General features: G+C 34.2%; 1 protein-coding gene across 10 annotated transcripts in view; it reads left to right on the top strand.

The window, feature by feature from the left end:
• TFEC (transcription factor EC) overlaps positions 1 to 16,935 on the top strand; it is a 224,327-nt gene that overhangs the window by 20,539 nt on the left and 186,853 nt on the right. For 3 of the 10 annotated variants that reach the window (XM_070468650.1, XM_070468668.1, XM_070468628.1), the window contains exon 2: positions 15,160 to 15,200. The exons of the other annotated variants lie outside the window; for them this stretch is intronic. The gene's annotated coding sequence lies outside the window, so the exon portion shown is untranslated. The remainder of the gene's footprint in view (positions 1 to 15,159; positions 15,201 to 16,935) is intronic. 10 annotated transcript variants of the gene reach the window in all.

The following is a 16,935-nucleotide window of genomic DNA, read 5'->3' as shown; positions in this document are numbered from 1 at the left end:
AAGTTAAGAAAATTAAGACTAAAGTGAAGTAACTTGCTCAAGTTCATCTGAAGGTCTGTGACTGGTCCTGTGTTCACATCCAGGTCTCTGACTTTGTTATACTAAACTGAAAAGCATCCCTTAACCAAGCCAAGGAACCCCAGAAAGCTGGTGTCGTATGTTTATTTCATCTGAAGTTTTAGAATCATGTGGGTAGATATTCCTGAAGTTCAAACTAGACCTCTGGAAACATAAAAACATAGGCACATAAATACAACTTAGAGTTGAATATCTCGGAAGAGCTCTTAAAAATTATTTTTAAAAGATAAATTAAAATAACTTGATGAGTCTTTTACTGAGGGAAAAGACCAAGAAAATTTATGACAGTTGCTGGTCCCTATGAAATCTTTATTAATAAAAAATGATATTTAAGATATGTTAGAAACACAATAGGATATGTAAGTATATTTTAAGATTAAAATAATCAAGGACAAATTTATGGAAGAAGCAATTCTAAATCACAAAATTGATTAAATTTGAAGGAATAGTACATGAAATTAGCAATTTTTACACATTCTCATTTGCCTTCAAAATGTATAAGGCAACAAAAATTATTCATTAGGAAGCAATATAGAACAGAGAAATGATCACTTAAGTAGATGGGGTGACTTAAAAAGTCACATAATTTATTTTGATAACATTGATTTGACTAATTTTACTTGGATAAAAATATTTTTAAAATATCACTAGCATTAATATTGGTCATATCATTAGAAACAACACCTTTTTGGTATTTCATTTATTTTCATACAAATGCTTAATTTTACAAATAAATTGAGAAACTATTTGCATGAATTGCATATTTATATAAAACAGTGCTTAAGAATCAATTGTCTTTTGAGAACTTGAAAGTCAATGATTTAATATTTTAAATAATATTAGCATTTAAATTTCTATTGTTTTTGAAGACATACTGTGATTTACATTAATGGTGAAATATTTACATTATTATCTTTGATTATGTAAAGAGAAATTTATTGTATTCAGTAATTACATTTTGAAAGAGTAAATCTTTCATGGTGGAGAAAGAATCCACTTATTAATGTGTAATTTTAGATTTCACCTTAACTAGATCTATAATCCTTGAAGTATGTCTTCTTACAGCTATATAATTGGCTTGATGAAATTTACCAAAAATTAATCAGTTGTTAGCATTTAGTCATATGTGAGTTTTTATGTAACTCCAATTAATATAAATTAATATACATTTTAAAGCAATGCCTTTAAACCATTAAGTGTTTTGGAGTTATTTTCATTAATATAGTTCAAAATATTACTACTTACAAATCATATCCATTAACAATGTCATATTATGGTTTCCCCCAGCCCTCCTGTTTTCTTGAGTAAATTAAATGCATGGCTTAAAACCAATTTCCTGTGTAATGCATACAATAATCTCAACATCTTTGTAATATAGAAAAATACATAGAAAAGATTTATGTCACTGAAAGGAAAGAAACTGTAAGGGTATAAAAAATAAACAAATGAATCACTTACATACTAATAAGCTTCAAGTAAAGCTTTCTTTTTTCACAGTGAGGAACCAATCTGTCTTTGTAGAGAACTCTAAAAGCTAATTTTCTAAAGCTATATTTTTTTCACATAGTTTTAGTGATCATGCACATTATAGGAAGGTAGTAGCTAAATAAATATCATTTTAGTTTAATTGGATTAAAAATTAGAAATGCAAATTCTCCTTGTACTGTATCTACAAGCCCTCATCTCTGTTTTTATGGTAATACCCTTTTAATGGTTTAAGCCTATGAAGAAAAAACACTGAAGATTTTTAACTAGCCGCTTTGCAGGGGGCAGAAAGGAGCAAAGAAGATTTAGTGGTGAAAAGAGCAAATAAATAGGTGCTCCAAGATTAAAAAGAGGGTAGAAGTGCATGCTGAGCTGTTGAAAGACCTCTCTGTGTTTAAAGAAAAATATTGTTTGGTGCTTTCACCAGTGCATGATCAAAATAAGAGGTACAAATTAGTTCATGGCTGCTGAAGCTACAAAACATCATGCAGAGCGCTGTCTTTGGGAACGTTTTAATGAGGAGGAGAGGTCATCAGACTGTGACATTGCTTTTCAGAATTCTTCAAGAACAACACAGACTTCCTGTTCCAAATGTGGTAGAGAATAAAACAACCTTAGTAGTAATCGTACAACTTTTGAACCATGTTCCTTGGAAATGCCGTACAGTGCTCATTTTGTAGCTTTAGTTAGCCATCTCAAAGGAAACGCTTCCATATTTTCCATGTGCCCTTAATTCAAAAGTACAGTGAAACGGTGGAGCTTTAACATGGATTATATTTATAAAATAAAGTTTTATTCAGGCTTCTGAAGAGATTTTAATGTTTTCATTGCTCCAGGTGAAATGGTACACGGTGGCTCTGTTCATTAACATTTAGCATCAGTGTAAAAAATCAAGGATTACCACATACAGTGTAAAAGCAGGGATAGTATGACTTTGAAATTAAATTCAGTACAATCTTAGTTTTGCTGCATTTCAAAACGTGATTTTAAAATGTATAAGTTGTTAATGACATTCTAGGTCAGATATTCATAGTCTAATATCAGTCCTACAGAGACTGGCATTATTCAAATGTTGCAACATATTTGAACAGAAGCTAAAGAGGCTTTCCTGACTCTTAATAAATAAGGCATTTATTTTGGTTTCAAAGACCAGTATTATAAAATTGTCTAATACTTCAAATATAGGTTGGTACATTTTTGCCACCCTGCTTTGAAGCTAAAACATATGTTTTGTTTTCCATTAGTATGACCAGATTTGTAAGATTTCTATAGATAGAGAAGTATTTGTGCCCTATGTTTAATTCAGATATCCAAATAAAAGACACAAAAGCAGAACTTCTAATTTTTCATATAGTAATGCTTATCATCTTATTAATCTCAAAGTTTTCTAACAAAATTTTTCTTCTTCCAAAAATAAGAGATTCACAAATAATCACATTTCCTCTTGATGTATAAAATTAATTGCCAAAAGCATGAAAATAATGTCAGAGACCTACAGAGAAGAATTTGAACTGAATTTGAGAGGGAAGACCAGTCACTGCTGTACACGGTAACATTTTTGATAAACTTCTAAGAAGTAATGCAGTTTGTGTACAATTCATTGCTTGAAAGGGTGCATCTTTTCGTTCCCTCGTCTTTTTTTAAATGTTATTTTCTTTTTTATTTTTAGCATAGAATGGAAGTCAAGCATAGACTCCCTGCTTAACGTGTGATAAAAGCTGTAATTCTAGTTTAACAGCTTTGCAACTATTTAATTGAAAAGTTTCTGAACTTACATAAATCACTTACTTGACTCAGTCTTTTATATTAATTTTATTTGTTTTAACTTATGCAGTCTTTGTTCTTAAATATTCTTATTCATAAACCAGACACATTTACGTAGACATGTTTAGCATGCAGAATTTTTCTACAAAGACTAGTTAGGTAGTTATTTTTAGCCTCAGCTTTCAGACTGGTTTGCCTGGACTGCTGTCTTTTGCCTTGATTTGCAGGCTTTTCCTGTCAGTGATTACATGTTAGAAGCTTGTGTCAACCTTGAGTTTTTTGGTTTGTTTTTTGCGTTATTATCTTTCATGACCCATTCTCTTTTATCTGCTCGATGAGTTCAAGTGTTCTACTTCATCAGCATTGTTTTAAATCTTAAAAAGTCTTAGGCATCTAATAAGCTGCTCCACATTAGGCTTCAATTAACACTTACTACAATAGCATAGGTTAAACCTTGAAAAATAATGCGAGGAAATGAAAAATAAAGAGGTATAAATTTAAAATTTTCTTATAACTATTTCAAAGTACACTTCAGTCAGGATAGAAAAGGCTGAATTTTTTGGAAATCAACAAGGTTAGCATGAAAAATCTTTAAATGATTAAGTTATGTTATAGTTTCCCAAACACATTTATCAGTAAAGAAACTTTTCTAATAAAGAAAGGAATTACTTTTTGGTTACTAAATAAGAAATTTTTGCACTTTTTTTATTACCAGAAATCTTAACATAAGGCATTGTGATTTAAACAAATATTAAAGTACTATTTATCACTATATAAATAACTATATAACTTTTGAAAATCAACAGAAACCTAAAATAAGCACTAAAATTTATAAGCATAAAGATTTATGACAGCTTGTATTGCATATATTTATTTCTCTTTTAGTTACTGTAATAATGGCTTTCTTCATCTCCTAGTCTAGAAAAAAAACTATTTTGAAGAAAAAATTAAAAAGTAACTGGCACAACTTTAAAATTAAGGTTGTTCTGGAAAAAGGACAAATAAGAAATGGGATAAAAGCAAAAATAAAAGTGATTTCAAAGTATTACCTATTATATTGCTTAAATTTTATACATTTATCACATAAACATTCACAATAAAATTACTTTTTACAGCTACTAATATTCTAAAGTTTGTAAAATTTTGATTAAATGCTATAGTTCTCAAAGACTGTCCCATAATCCCCAGTGAATCTCCAAGACCCTTTTAGGAGGACTACATTGTCAAAAGTACTTTCATATTAATTGTAAGATATTATTTGCCATTTTCACTCTTGATATGTGTACTGAGGATGGTTCAAGAGCAATAGTGAGTGAAATGTCTGGTGCATTTTCATGAATCAAGGCAGTGGCACCAAACTGCTAGTAATTACTAGGTTATTTACTGCCATTTACTCACAGTTAAAGAAAAATATTACCAGTTTTACTTAAGAATGTCCTTGATGAGGCAGTAAATATTAACTTTATTAAATTTTGATCCTTGAACATATTCATTTTTTGAATTGTACTTTGTTGATAAAACTCCAAGTAACTCCTGGAAAATAACTTTGATCTTTTTTGCATTTGTAGTTTTCATTCAGTGTTAGACCTAAATGGCCAATCCTTGAGAAAACATTGAGAAATGGTATTTTTGAACAGTGTTGTAGACAACACTAAAGTATACAGATTGTGGTTGATTGAAGGGATTTCCATGAGTAATTTTTTGGATTTATGGGTCAACTGTACATTTTTGTTTTTGTTTTTGGATTTATGAGTCAACTTTAGGCACTAAATCCTAAAAATGATGCTACTGGCTGCTCCACAGTATATCCCATCACCTGCTGTTCATGTGGTGATGGAACATCATCTAGAACTAGTTTATCATTTTAAAAGAGCAATTATTCCTACCTCTTCATCAAATGCTCTACAGATTTTTGGAGCATAAAGTGAAGTATAATGATCTAATAAGATTACAGGCAAGAGTAAAACTTAAAAGGAACATTTTTAGGTGGGCAGAAAGTGGCAACCATAATTAACTACCTGTTTCCTACCATCTTATTGTGCCATGTAGAGAAAAGTTTCTCTCAAGCAATTTTATATTTAATATGTGTTAACTTCTCAAGGGTACTAAATACTGCAAATCATCACTGGCAGTGAGTGCTTCTAGGGCAAAGACGCATCCTAATTGTTATTATTGCTTAGAAATCTCCTTTATGATAATGGAAATTATATAAAAAGAGGAAACAAAATATTTGAGGAAACAATTTTTTCAAGAACTGTCATATTTTCTAGAAAAATATGTTTAAATATAAAGAATAAATGTGACTAATTAAAATCATTCTTTTCCCCTCTAATTATTTTAGATTATTCTTTCTATGAGGTAATATTTTATCTGGATTCAGTAAAAATAATATGAACTAATATGATTACACTTGTTTTTACAATAAGCATAATGTTGTTAGACTGAAATAAGAATCTTTTCTAGATATGCATTTTCATGATATCTTTGTGGCCAAAGTTGAAAATACATGTTCTGAATGATGGTATTGTTAATTCAGCTAGTAGCAGATTAATCTTGATTAATAGATCCATATTACCCAAGAAGAAAGTCTGTGGTGGCTGATTTGCCAAGCCCAAATGTGTGTGTATGTTCTTGCATTTGTGGTATCAGGAATGTGGTGGCATAAAGAAGCAGGGAGAAAAAATGTCCTGAATCCTTAACATCATGTTGGGAGGACAAGCAGAGAGCTGGGAGTTGACGGTGGCGGGGAACATCATCTGGGGAAGGTACCGCAGGAAGAGACATCCGGGGAATGACAATAACTCTCCCCTTCTCAGTTTGGCCAAGACTTGGCCTCAGAAGTTATAAAAATTTAAAAATACAAGGAACCACAAAGGTAACTAGGAAAACACCATACAAAGAGGATTGCATTCTAGACCTTGTTTTTTCACCACCATGTTATCTCTTACAAAGCAGGCAAGAATACACACTGGAGAAAAGATAGTCTCTTCAATAAGAGGTACTGGGAAAACTGAAGAGCTCCATGTAAAGGAATGAAACTAGAACACCTGCTAACACCATGCACAAAAAAATAACTCAAAATGGTTTAAAGACGAAGACCAGAAACTATAAAGCTCTTAGAGGAAAACATAGGCAGTACACTCTGACACAAATGACGATAAGATCTTCTATAACCCGCCTCCTAGAATAATGGAAATAAAAACAAAAATAAACAAATGGGACCTAATTAAACTTAAAAACTTTTGCATAGCAAAGGAAACTATAAACAAGGTAAACAGACAACGCTCAAAATGGGAGAAAATAATAGCAAATGAAACAATGTGACAAAGGATTAATCTCCAAAATACACAAGCAACACATGCAGTTCAATACTAGAAAAACAAACAACCTGATCAAAACATGGACAGAAGACCTAAACAGACATTTCTCCAAAGAAGATATAAGATGGCTAATAAACACATGTAAAGATGCTCAACATTGCTCATAATTCAGTTCAGTTCAGTCGCTCAGTCATGTCTGACTGTTTGCAACCCCATGAATCACAGCACGCCAGGCCTCCCTGTCCATCACCAACTCCCGGAGTTTACCCAAACTCATGTCCATTGAGTCGGTGATGCCATCCAGCCATCTCATCCTCTGCCATCCCCCTCTCCTCCTGCCCCCAATCCCTCCCAGCATCAGGGTCTTTTCCAATGAGTCAACTCTTCACATGAGGTGGCCAAAGTATTGGAGTTTCAGCTTCAGCATCAGTCCTTCCAATGAACACCCAGGACTGATCTCCTTTAGGATGGACTGGTTGCATCTCCTTGCAGGGGCTCTCAAGAGTCTTCTCCAACACCATAGTTTAAAAGCATCAATTTTTTGGTGCTCAGCTTTCTTCACAGTCCAAATCTCACATCCATACATGACCACTGGAAAAACCATAGCCTTGACTAGACAGACCTTTATTGGCAATGTAATGTCTCTCCTTTTCAATATGCTATCTAGGTTGGTCATAACTTTCCTTCCAAGGAGTAAGGATATTTTAATTTAATGGTTAATGCTCATAATTAGACAAATGCAAATCAAAACTACCATGAGATATCACCTCACACCAGTCAGAATGGCCATCATCAAAAATCTACAAACAATAAATGCTGGAGAGAGTGTAGGGGAAAGGTAACCCTCTTGCATTGTTGGTGGGAATGTAAATTGATAGAGCCACTATGGAGAATATTATGGATATTCCTTAAAAAACTAGGAATAAAACTACCATATGACTCAACAGTCCCACTACTGGGCATATACCCTTAGGAAACCATAATTTAAAAAGACACATGTACTATAGATGAGATGGATGAAACTGGAGCCCATTATACAGAGCGAAGTAAGCCAGAAAGATAAAGACCATTACAGTATACTAACACATATATATGGACTTTAGAAAGATGGTAACGATAACCCTATATGCAAAACAGAAAAAAAGACTCAGATGTATAGAACAGACTTGTGGACTCTGGGAGAAGGCGAGGGTGGGATGTTTCAAGAGAACAGCATTGAAACATGTGTATTATCTAGGGTGAAACAGATAACCAGCTCAGGTTGGGTGCATGAGACAAGTGCTCGGGCCTGGTGCACTGGGAAGACCCAGAGGGATCGGGTGGAGAGGGAGGTGGGAGGGGAGACTGGGATGGGGAATACATGTAAATCCATGGCTAATTCATTTCAATGTATAACAAAAACTACTGTAATGATGTAAAGTAATTAGCCTCCAACTAATAAAAATAAATGGAAAAAAAAAATAAAAAGACACATGTACCTAAATGTTCACTGAAACACTATTTACAATAGCCAGGACATGGGAGCAGCCTAGATGTTCATTGACAGATGAATAGATAAAGAACATGTGGTACATATAAATAATGGAATATTACTCAGCCACAAAATGGGACTCATGTGAGCCAGTCTGATGAGATGGATGAACCTAGAGCCTATTATACAGAGTAAAGTAAGCCAGAAAGAGAAAAACAAATATCATATATTAGCACACATATATGGGATCTAGAAAGATGGTACTGCTGAACCTTTTAGCAGGGTGGCAATGGAGACCCAGAAATCGAGAACAGACTTGTGCACACAGTGGGGGAAGGAGAAGGTGAAACAAATTGAAAGAGTGGCATGAAAACATATATATTACCATATGTAAAATAGATAGCCAGTGGGAATTTGCTGTATTACCCAGGGAGCTCGAACCCAGTGCTCTGTGACAACCTAGAGGGGAGGGAGGTGGGATGGAGGTTCAAGAGGGAGGGGACGTATGTATGTGTGTGGCTGATTCATGTTGATGCATGGCAGAAACCAACATAATATTATAATGCAATTATCATCCAATTAAAAATAAATCAGACCACACACACACAAAAGGAAATTATAGAAATGTAAAAATACCAGGAACCACAAAAGTGTGAAAGTTTTAGTTGCTCAGATGTGTCTGACTCTTCTCATCGACCCTATGGACTGTGGCCCACCAGGCTCCTCTGTCCATGGAATTCTCCAGGCAAGAATACTGGAGTGGATTGCCATGTCCTTGAACCACAAAACTAACAAGTGGTTACATACAAAACACCATACAAAGAGGGTTGTGTTCTAGACCTTGTTATTTCACCACTTTATTGGTTAGTCTTAGTAATCAATTATATTACCTTCAATACACAGATTACATTTGATATTCTCTGTATGCTTAGTAAAATACGATGTGCCAGTCTAAAGCAACATATGCAAAAGAAAATGCAAATTTGTGCTTGTTTCCCTTATATCTCTCATTAATGAGTCTTACTGCACATCATACAGGTTGCATTCTCAAGCCCAGTCATCCACATACCACTTTTATATTAATCTTTACTCACTTGCATTTAAATAACATTTTTGGGGGGTCAAAATAGCTTATTTAAAAACCATATTCTTTGGGTTTATAAGGCCTTTCTAAATAAACAGCCAAAGCTAGAAACCACAGAAAAGATAAGAAGATAAACTATTAAAAAAGAGGTAACTGAAAAGGGATATATAGCTTTTTAAAAACAAACATACTCTGAAGCAAAATTCAAAATGGCCAATAAAACTGAAGCTGTGAGCATACTAGTTTGGAGTCACATAACCATATTCAGGAAGTTAAACCAATCTAAATGCATACCCAGCAGAACATCATATATGAAGCAGACATATTTAAAGATAGTAGTGAGAAAAGAATGATTACCTTTTTAAAAGAGTGAGAATTAGAATAATTGAAGATTTCTCATCAGCAACAATAGAGACCAGAAAACAATAGAGTAGTGGAGGGAAAATGATTATAATGTAAAATTTGTGTACCTACCTAAATTATTACTCTAAGGTTGGAGCCCCAGCTTCTGTTTATTTTTTTTTTCAACTTTTAGTTTTGAATCCCACTCTCTTCTTTTTCTTGATTTACTTCCACAATTGACTAAAGTGACTTATTCAGTAGTAATCAGAAGAGTATGCAAGGGAAATGAAATTTCATGATCTCGCATGTTTGTAAGATTTTTTTTTTTGACCCTGAAACCTAGGCCTAGTAACTAATTTTGTAAAGATTTCTAGACCAAAAGTCATTTTCCCTCACATTTTAAGGAATCATACTTCCATTATGTTCTGGCTTCTTAGGTTACTGATACCAATTCCATCTGACCTTCTGGAGTTCTAACTCTTTTTCGTTGAAATTTCTCAATAGTGTGGTTTTGTCATTACTTTTGATAGGTCCATGAGGGCCTTTTCAATCTGGAAATTAATGAGCTTAAGTTCTGTGGAATTTTATTTATTAATTTATTAATTCTTTGATTATTTTAACAACTCCCTCTTTTTTCATTCCAGAATTCCTTGTTGTTTACCTAATGTAGTTCTTGTTTTTTCCTCTCCTATTTTGATCACTTTTTAATTTTTGCATTTTGGGTGGCCTCATATTTATTTGTTTAGTTAGTTGAAATGGATTTTTTCCATTTTAGTGCATTCTGATTATCGTTTCATAAAATATATTCTTTTATCGCTCTGAGGCTAATTTCAAGCCTTTTACTTGAAATTTACTTTAAGTCTTTTTGTTTGTTTGTTTTCCTGTAATGTTCTTACTAGGAAGTACTTTTGTACTGCCTGGTTTAATTTCTCTAGAGTGAATTTCGCACCTCCTACCATGTTGGAAGAGTACTAAATGTACAACAAGGACATGGGGAGCTAACTGATAACTGATTCTATTTACCATTTTTCATGATCTCCCTATTTTCACTACTAGGTTTCTTTAGTATCATATTGCCTTTCCTTGCTGTCCTTTGTGTAAGGTCTGAGATTCCAGTTTGTTCAGTTCTTTTATATTCACTGTGGATGTTTCCCAAATCAACAACTTTAATCTCTGATCTCAATTGTCCTACATTGTAATTCCTATCTGGATATTTCATTCTGAAAGGCACTTCAAGTTGAAAATATGTCTGAATAAAGTCATCAACTCCTCATAGATACCAAGCTGACCCCTCTTCTGTTCTTAGTTTCCCTAAGTGGCATCATCTTTGAGATGATTCTCTTGGTTCATATTTCATATAGTCACTTCAGTCGTGTCTGACTCTTTGTGACACTATGGACCATAGCCCACCAGGCCCCTCTGTCCATGTGATTCTCCAGGCAAGAATACTGGAATGGGCTGCCACGCTGACCCTGGGATCAACTTGCATCTCTTATGTACTAATACAGCCATCTGGGAAGCCCTATATAAGCCATAACTGGGCTTCCCAGGTGACACTTGTGGTAAGGAACCTAATCACCAATGTAGAAGACAAAAGAGAAATGGGCTTGATTCCTGGGTTGGGAAGATCACCTGGAGGAGGGCTTGGCAACCCACTCCAGTATTCTTGCCTGGAGAATCCCATGGACAGAGGAGCCTGGCGGACTACTGTCCATAGGGTCACAAAGAGTTGACAGGATTGAAGCGACTTAGCATGCACGTAAGTACATGAAGGTGAATCACAAATTCTGCCTCTTCTATCGAGTACTCTCTTGTCCTAGTTAACGTATCTGCCATGTGTTTTATGTTAGGAATACTGCTTTTGAGGGTCAGTTGTGTAATTGATTTACTTCTTATTCCCAAATACCTAGTATAGCATCTTGCTAATTGTGACCTAATATTTGTTGAGGTGTGAAAATATAGGTTACCTGTGTAAGATGCAGTATATTTAAAAATTGCCATGGAATTTTTTACTATCTGTTAAATTTTAAATTGCATAGGCCTTCTTGCCCCAGTAAGATACTTGAGGACAGGGTCTCTGTCATTTATATTCTTTGTTTCATTCTACAGTATCTTGTGCAAGGCCTTGTGTATATGTCACTCTTTTGTGGTGGAATAGCAATATATATACAGATATAAGTAGTTGTTCTTTTTTGATCCCTTCGAAAATGTCAGTTTGAAGAATTGGCGGAAGGGGGGTGATTTACATTGGAGAAGCCTTTTTTTTTTTCTCTCTCTCTCTCCCCTCAAAATAGAATCAGCTCCTACTCCTTAAAATAGTCTAATTATTTTCCTGGAGGCCTAGTTATAAAACTACTTGCAGTTGCACTAGAAATAGAATTCTGGTGTCACTTAATGAGATTATTCAAGTTCACATTACTTATTCTGCAGACTTCTTCATTTGAGCAGATTATTTAATATTTTATTTGTTTTATTATTCACATTTTGGGGGTAAAATATTTCCATTCACATTCGAAGTTGGTTGAATCGTATGTCAGAGTTTGAGTGCAGAAGACTTTCTCTTGGTCCTGGTACTTCCAACTGTGCAGCTGCCTAATCTGTCTGTAACCCACATCCCTGGAGCAGACTTTCTCCTCCTGCTCAAGAATTAAAACTTTGTCTTACCTTAGAATGCAAATTAACATTCCACTACCTTTTAAATAACAGTTTTTTTCCCCTGTTTTTCCTCCTCTTTTTATCTGTAAGGTGAGCTTCTCTCACTGTTCGCACCCAAAGCAACTATATTAACTATATTCTTCTGAAATGTTCATGATTAAATTGTACTACATATTTTGAAATATTAGTTTAAATGTATCCTGGCATTTTGAGGGATACTTTTCTGTTTAATTTGTCACTGCTCTTTTACATGATAAAGGAGGATAGAATTAACATTTTTCAGTTCATAAGGTATAATTACAGCAATCTTTCCCCGTTCCATTTTTTCCCTCCTTTTCCTTTATCCCTCTCTATCAGACTGCCGAAAGCACTTTAATTACAGAAATTCTTTTCTATCCCTTTCTAAATAAATAACTTATTTATTGCATTCTGTTATGTTCAATACCATGCTGAGATTTGTGGGAGATACAGATATACTTAAGCTACAGAACATTTTTTGCAGACGTAATATATATAAAGCAATTAGAAAATAGTTAAATAGTGAACTCAGTGGTAGTAACCAAAGTTAAGAAGTTAGAGAAGAAAGAACCCTGGCAGGGGTAGTAGGTGAAAACTGATAGGAAAAGTGCAGTTTGAATTGGATCTGAGTACTCAGAGATAGGTAAAAGGGTGGTTGTGTCTGAGATTTGGAGACTGAAGCAACAGTGAGGAAAGTAGCCAGGCAACATTAGCAAGGGCAGGCAACATTAAAAGTGGAGTGTGGAGTTCTGTGGGTTAGATCAGGCTTGTTAAAGATCACAACAGGACCTACTTGAGAATTTAAGCTTTCAATAGGGAAGTGGTATGACAAAATGATGCTTCAAGAAGCTGACTTCAGTTAAGACTCATAGGGGCTTATGGAATATAATAAAAGAAGAGGACTCAAAATGTGACAAAGTAGACAGCTAATTGTAAAGATTAAATAAAGATAATTGTAAATAGAAGGCTTTAGAGACTATTTGGGATTATAAACTAGGAAAGACCAAGACAGGAAGGAAAATAGGAGGTTGGAATCCAAGGGACAAAAGGAGAAGCTTCAATGTTATGTTACATTCTTGTAACGAACCCTAATATTTTGAATTTCAATGCACTTTGTTTAAGTGCAATTATCCTGCTGGGGCCACTAGGTGGTGATCTTTGTTAGTTCGTAACTCATGATTCCTTGATAGGAGATCAACAGTTGCAGGAAAACTCAATTTTTTTGTTTCACACAATTTCCAATGTACATTGAAACCTATGGATATACTTCTAGAAATGTTTTTCCTTCTCCTTTATTCTTTTATGTCTGTGCTCTCAGGTAAGGGAAATAGGAAAGAAATAAATATTTAGATATCAATCCTTATACCTATTTGGCTTTCAACATTATTCCTGGCATTTCTGCCTCCTGGTCACTTCTCTATGGGAGAGTGAATCAGGAAAAGGCATCTTTTATCTTATTGGCCTTTATTGTATCACCTTTATTGGTATCACCTCCTAGGGCTTTCCTCTTGTAAAGCCAGTGTGGCCATAGTGTGATGAGTGGGGAGAGGGGAACAGGCAGCTTGGCAGATTCATGGTTCCTGCGCCATCACCTTGTTTTACTTGTTCCCAACCCTTATTATGTCTCCTTGCTCTAGAGCCTCATCTTTGCCCCTAGAGGAACCCTACCTGATGGAGTTTATAAGCTAGGCCACAAGGTACTTATTCCAAGTTGAAGAAAGTTTCTGACATGTCAAATGGAAAGGGAGACAATGTGTCAAATGGGCCTGGCCCATAGCAGGCACTACCAGTACTTGTTAAATGAGTGATGGAATGATGAATGAATGAATGAGCATCAGTAATGCAGTGGAGGGAAGAGGTGATCTTGGTCTCAGAATGCTGAATGAACGTTTTCATGGAAATCATTTTACATGTTTGTTGTGCTCTTTAGTACTATTGAGTATCGATTACCTGGTTCTTTGTACCCCATGGACGCAACCACCATGCTAACACTGATCTGTGGGAAAATGCTTTCTGAGCTCCAAACATTTAACTTACTAGTGAACTTTGGTTAACTTGTGACTTTATTCAAAGTTATTATTAAGTTAAATAATAGCACATTAATAAAAGTCACTTTTGAAGTGCTTAGTCACAGCAATATGTAATTAAGAGTAAAGCCTTAAAGTGCAAACAGGGGTCTTATCTATCCAAATACTTTTTTAATGTTAAGCTTCCTGATGATCTTTAATAAACCCTAGCAATTGTAACAACAGTTACAACTTCAGTGACTTCAGTAAGTCTGAAGGCTCCTCCTAAATTTATTTCCAACATTTCCTAGTAGAGAAGAAGCTCTGGGCGCCTTGCTATAGCTGTACACCTGTTACCTGTTTTGAAAATTAGGTTGTCAATTTTCTCTTCAGTAGAAGAAAGGAAGGTTACTTCCTTTTCTCCAATAGCTAAATTTTAATGAATTTTTTATTTTACTGATTTATTCTTGACTGTTTTTTTCTTTTCATTTGACCTTTTTGGCCAATCAGGGCTTTTAGCCAAGAATCAAAGAAATCTGAGTCCTGACTTGGGCAAATCCCAGGCTCATTTCTTTTACCTTATTTCCCTGCTTTATCTCTGTCTAGTAGAGATAATCATCACATATTATTCATCATTTGGAGCTCTGACCCCTGAAATAAGTGAGTCTGTAGCACAAAGTTTTTTTCTAGCAAGTCAGTACATTTATGCTACTATATTTTAAATTAGTAATTTACTTTTATTTATTTATAAAATTCCACAACATAAGATTCACCATTTTAAACTGTACAATTCAGTGACTTACAGTAAATTCACAGTAATATGCAACCATCATCAATATCTAATTCCAAAAGAAACCCCATACCCATTAAGCAGGCTCCTCTTTACTCCTTCCCTCTAACTGCTGACAGCTACTAACCTGCTTTTTCTCTCTATAGATTTGCCTATTCTGGACATTTCATATAAATGGAATCAAGCAGTATGTATCTTTTTAATTTTTGTATCTTCTTTCACTTAACATAGTAGTTTCAAAGTTCATCCATGTTGTAACATGTATCAGTACTTCATTCCCTTTTATGGCTGAATAATATTCCTTCATATGTATAAAATACATTTTGTTTATCCATTCATCCACTGATGGGCTTTTGACTTGTTTCCACTTTTTGGCTATTATGAACAATGATGTTGTTAACATTCACGTCCAAATTTTTGTTTGAACAGCTGTTTTCAATTCTCTTGAGTATTTACCTAGGAGTGAAATTACTAGGTTGTATGGTAATTCTAGTTTTAACTTTTAGAAACCTTTTTTTTATTTTATACATGCTGATATTGGTTATTCTTCAGAAAGTTCTTAGATAAAATTTATTACACACCATGAAATATTATTTTCACATGATGTCTTTTGGGTTAGAATATTTATCCATTAGCTTTTGTCTCTATACACAATAGGAAAGCTTGAAAGACAGAGTAATTTAGATAGTTAAGGAAACATGAAATGGTATTTCTTCAGTCAAAATCACTCTATCTATCCTGTGCTTTCACTCATCATTCACTGGATTCCATTTGTGTATCAGGAATGATTTTGAGAACTAAGAACACAGGCAAAAAGACAAGATTTTTGCTTTAATGGAACTACATGCCAGAATGGAGAATGAATTTTAGAGATGAATAAGAACTATGAAGAAAATGATGAAAGAAATTAGTGTGTGTTGTCTATCACAGACTATAAAGTCAGTAGTTCTCAAATGTTAGTGTGCATGAGAATCACCTGGGGTTGATGTCAAACTACAGATTTGAATTCAGTAGGTCTTTGGTGGACCATGAGATTTTGTCTTTCCAACAAATTCCCAGGTGATGACCAGGATACTTTGAGTGGGCAGAAAAGACCCTGCAGTTTAGTAAGTGACTTTTCTTCAGTGACATATATGTGGAATGTGCATCAGGAGCCAGTCAGGTTAAAATCTAGGAGAAGAAATTTCTAGGAAGAGAAAATAGCCCTTGCAAAGTCTCCATGGGGAAAGGAGGCTTGGTGTATCTGAGGGAAAGTGACATAAAGTAACAATCCATTTCCCCCCCTACATATTAAGAGGGAAAAATACACTACAATGAATAAGCTGGAATTCCTTGCCCCCTCTTACCCTGGTGACTCCACTAACCTATTTCCCACCAATAAGTGAACTAATTCTTTCTTAGACCCAAGTGTGCCTTTGTATCAGCTTCTTTTATCTTGTCCAAAATATTTTTGCAAAAATATCCTCTGCTCTTATACTATTTATTATAGCTCTAATTCTTTTTAACCCTTAGTTAATTTTATTTGTATCTTTCCATTTTCATTTAACATTGAGAGCATTTCCAATGTAATTAACTACTCTGAAGCATGATTTTTTTATGGATATGTTGAAGTGTATTTTAGAGTTCCTGGATTTGTGTGGCTTCCATTGTTTTAATTCTTTTGGGACCGGTTACAAACAATACTATGAATATTATTGTGTTTAAATCTAATGGCTTATCTCCAATTAGTTTCCTAGAATACATTTTTAGACATTTGTTGATAAGAACTAGACTTTTGATAAACAAAGTTTAATTATGCTCTAGAAAAAAATGTTCTAATTTACATTTATACCATCAGTAAATATTAACTGGTAGTATAATCATTTATTTTTTAACTTTTTCTTGACATGCAATTTATATGCTATAAAATTCATTCTCTGAAA

Source organism: Odocoileus virginianus, chromosome 1 (genome assembly GCF_023699985.2).
Source record: "Odocoileus virginianus isolate 20LAN1187 ecotype Illinois chromosome 1, Ovbor_1.2, whole genome shotgun sequence".
Classification (NCBI taxonomy): domain Eukaryota; kingdom Metazoa; phylum Chordata; class Mammalia; order Artiodactyla; family Cervidae; genus Odocoileus; species Odocoileus virginianus.
Note: the sequence above shows the minus strand (reverse complement) of the source record. Positions and strands in the feature narration are given on the sequence as shown.